At 40.2% G+C, this 3,993-nt stretch overlaps 1 pseudogene; it reads right to left on the bottom strand.

Moving 5' to 3' along the window:
- Window positions 1-1,104: 1,104 nt before the first annotated feature.
- On the bottom strand, window positions 1,105-1,294 carry LOC134374631 (complex III assembly factor LYRM7-like; annotated as a pseudogene).
- Between the last annotated feature and the right edge of the window lie 2,699 nt (window positions 1,295-3,993).

Below are 3,993 nucleotides of genomic sequence, written 5' to 3'. Positions count from 1 at the left end.
TTTCCAGGATGCTGTGTGTGTTTAGTCTTTTCAAAGGTGGCTTCCCTAGTGCTCGCAGGCAGAGTTTGTCCTCTTCCTGTGCTATCACTTGTCCCTGGCACTTGTACTTTATTATTACACATCACCCTGTATTGTGACTAATTTTTTTTTTAGGCTGAGAGCTCCTCAAGATCTTACCATTATTCACCCTTGAATTCCTGAGGACAGTGCCTGACACTTGATAGTTGCTCAAAACTATTAAAAAAAAAAAAAAGTAACAGGAGGCAGAAGGAACAAAATGATGAGATTTTGGCATGATTCAAACTTCATTTTAGACAAAACTTCCAAGTGTTTTCCCATTGAAACCTTTCTCTTGGGAGAGATGCTAAGAAGAGGATGCCTAATGCTCATTTCATTTACTTTTACTTCAAAAGTCTTCCAGAATGGTGGAGTTGGTAGGTGTGGGGAGGGAAGGAAGGCACTACTGGTTGAAGAGTGGCCCGTACATGCAATAGAGGATCGACCATAGACGTGTTTGGTAGATCCTAATGAGGAAGCTAGACTGGGGTTGTAAAGAGACTTACAGCTGGCTGTGGAGTTGACTTGTGAGTTAACAGGCCTGGTTTTGGATCTGACCATGTTACTAGCTAGGTAACCTTGGTTATGCTACTTGCTCTCTGAGTCTCAGACCTTGCTAATTTCTCCTCTCATTTCTGTCAACAACTGTGTCAGACCTTCTCTCTCTTCAAGACTTCAGCTCCTCCATTTCCTTCCCTCCTTCTAGAACAGGGACCTTTCTTCCCTGTAGCACAAATAAAGTAGAAAGAAATCCCTCATTGGGATAAGAACTCCCTCACTGGGAAGAAGAAAACTCTACAGACCACAAAGAAACACACATATGCACACACATGCAGATGAAAACTCCTTTGACTTTCTTTTTTTTTTAAAAAAATTATGAAGCTATTTAATTCATTCATTTTTCAATATGCCAATTCAGGGAAAAATGTTTGCATTTGCAGGACTTCTGCCAGAGTTATGTATTTTAAAATTAAAAAGTGCAAAGACTTGTTTTATCCTATAATATTCATTGCTTCTGGATTGGTGTATCACAACATGGCACATTTTCTACAAGAAGGTCTTTCCTAGGGACCAATTCTCTTCTATTTTCTTAGGACGTCTCATTTTCATTACTTTTGAATTCTTCATTTGTCTTTATTATGACTGCTTCTAATGCTCTGGCATCATTAAAAAAAATTTGTTGTCTGGTCCTGTGCAGTGTTTTAAAGAGCTGTAAAACCTTGGCCGCCTGACCCATGCCGTTGTGGCCACTTCTCAGGAGGTCGAGTCGCCCCGCCTCTCTACCACTCCTTTAACTTTCTGTCCCAACCCTTTCACCTGGAAAATTAGCCGTATTTGTGCCCATCCTGGGGTTCCCCTTTATTTAGATTGACCATATAAATTATCTTCCAAACTGTAACAGTGGAGTGCGAAAGGGGTACTATTAATCATTACAGTGGTATAACAGGTATAAGCCAGGACTTTCCTGGGCAACCAGAACATTCTTTACCTCTTGTTAACGATGAAAGAGGTACACATTCTCCTGTCTGCTGGCTCATTCCTTTAAGCATTTTAACATGCTGAAGTCTTTCTGTTCTTAAAACCAACAAATAAACCAAAAACAAAAAACCTCTTTCTATTCATGTTTCCTTCCAGCTACCCTTTATAAGCTCTGGCCTTTGAAGAGTAAACTTCTTCCTCAGCTCCCAATTACCCCTCGATCTACTGCAAAATGGGCTCTGCCTTCATGACTTTTCTGGAGAAACTGCTTTCATTAAAGTCACCAGTTGGGGGATCTAGTGGACACTTTCAGTACTTATTTTACCTGGTTCTAGCAGCATTTGATATTTTGTATATTTGCTTGTTTTTGAAACACCTCTCTTCCCCTGGCTTCTGTGACACCACACTCTCCTGTTAATTTTCTTCTCTCCTCTTTTTCTGGACACACTTATCCTGTCTCTTCAGACATCTCTTCTCCTTGTCCTTTAGGTACTACTGTTCAGCCTCTAGATTCTGTCCTAGAACCTTGTCCTTTCTCACTCTACTGTGGTCTTGGGACATCTCTATTCTCATTCTTGCAATTACCTTCTAGAAAGGCTAAACACCTCAAACTGGCATCTCCAGTTCAGAACTCTCTTCAGAGCCCATGTCGGTTTAACCCACTGAGAACTGTAAAAAGACAAAATTACAACAAATTTAGTTTAAAGATCTAATGCGTTTTTATTTGAGATTCTAGAATGAGCTGGGCAAGGGAGTTGGCTTTATAGGCAGAAAAGGGCTGAAGAAAGCAGAAAGAGGGAATAAAAAGTGGACTGATTGTTTCAAAGTTACTTTCCTTGTAGAGTTAAATAGAGGGGACTTCCTCATCAGGAAGGCTCAGGTAAACTTTGGCCCCTTTTGATTGATTGCTATGAATCTCCTCTTTAAAAAAAAACAAAACAAAAAACTGGCCAGTTTCAGAGTTCAGTTCACTTAAGTGGCACCTAGGAGGAGCCACTCCATTCTGGTTTGGTCTGGTCTGCTGGGGCCTAGTGTAGGAGGCTAGTCCAAAATAATGGCCTACCATCACTTTGTTTAACAGTGCTGAACTGAACATCTCCGCTTGGCTGTCCCACGGGTACATTAAACAAAACTCCTCAACTTCTCTCTTGCAGAGAAAGGCAGCCACCTTCTACCCAGTCACATATGTTAGAAACTTGAGAATTATCCTCCAATACTTATCCCTTCACTTCTACTTCTAATCATTCCATTCTACCTCCTTAATATCTCTCAAATCCTTAACTTCTCTCCATTTTCTCTTCCACTGTTTCAGTTCATATCAAATCATCTCCGGCCTGGGCTCCTGTTCCTAGAAGCATCCTCTTGCCTTGTCTTATTCCCGTCGGATGTCTTTCTCCTTGCTGTAGCTGAGCGATCCTTTTAATACACAATTCTAATCAGTTCACCTTCTGCTTAAATGTTTTCAATATCTCCCCATTGCCCTCAGGATAAAGTCCAAACTCTTTAACCCCTATCAAGAGCCTTTGAGGTCTGGCCCCTGATTAGATTTTCAGCCTCATCTCTGGTCATTCACTTTCCTTTTTGCCCTTTTCTTTTTTTGCCCAACCATGCTCAACTTTTTAAATTGCCAGAAAGGCCATGCGTTCTCTTCTTTCCTGGGGTTTGTACCTGTTCTGTCCCCTACCTGGGATACCTCTCGAATGCCTACCTCCCATTGTCTACATTGTACATGTCTTCAGAATTTGACATAATAATAATTGCAATAATAGGTAATATTAACTGAGTGCCATTACGTGCTAAGTGATATATTTGCATTATCTTATTCAATCCTCAAAACCATCCCATGAGAAGTTGTCATTATCCTCATTGAATAGTTGAAGAGACTGAGACCCAGAGACCCATATAGCAGAGACATCATTTTAAACGTGTCAGATAATTTTCCTCCCTGTCTCATCTTTCTTTTTTTAATTGTAGTGAAAATACATAGCATAACATTGAACTACTTTTCAGTGTACATTTCAGTTGCATTAAGTACATTCACACTGTTATGCATCCGTCCCACCATCCATCTCCACCACTTTTTCATCTCCCACAGCTGAAACTCTGTACCCATTAAACAATCCCTCCCCATTTCCTCCTCTCCCCAGCTCCTGGCAACCACCATTCTGTTGTGTCTATCAATTGGACTATTCTTGGTGCCCTCATATAGGTGGAATCATGAAGTATTTGTTCTTTTGTTACTGGCTTATTTTACTTAGCATAACATCTTCAAGGTTTATTCATGTACCAAAATTTTATTCCTTTCTAAGGCTGAAAATATTAAATTGAATGTATACACCACATTGTGTTTATCTATTCATACTTTGATGGACATTTGAATTATGTCCACCTCTGACTATTGTGATTAATGCTGCCATGAACATTGGTATGCAAGTATCTGTTTGAGTCCCTGCTTTC

The sequence above is a fragment of the Cynocephalus volans genome, chromosome 4, assembly GCF_027409185.1.
Source record: "Cynocephalus volans isolate mCynVol1 chromosome 4, mCynVol1.pri, whole genome shotgun sequence".
NCBI classification, from domain to species: domain Eukaryota; kingdom Metazoa; phylum Chordata; class Mammalia; order Dermoptera; family Cynocephalidae; genus Cynocephalus; species Cynocephalus volans.
The sequence above is the reverse complement of the archived record's forward strand: the minus strand, read 5'-3'. Positions and strand labels throughout refer to the sequence as shown.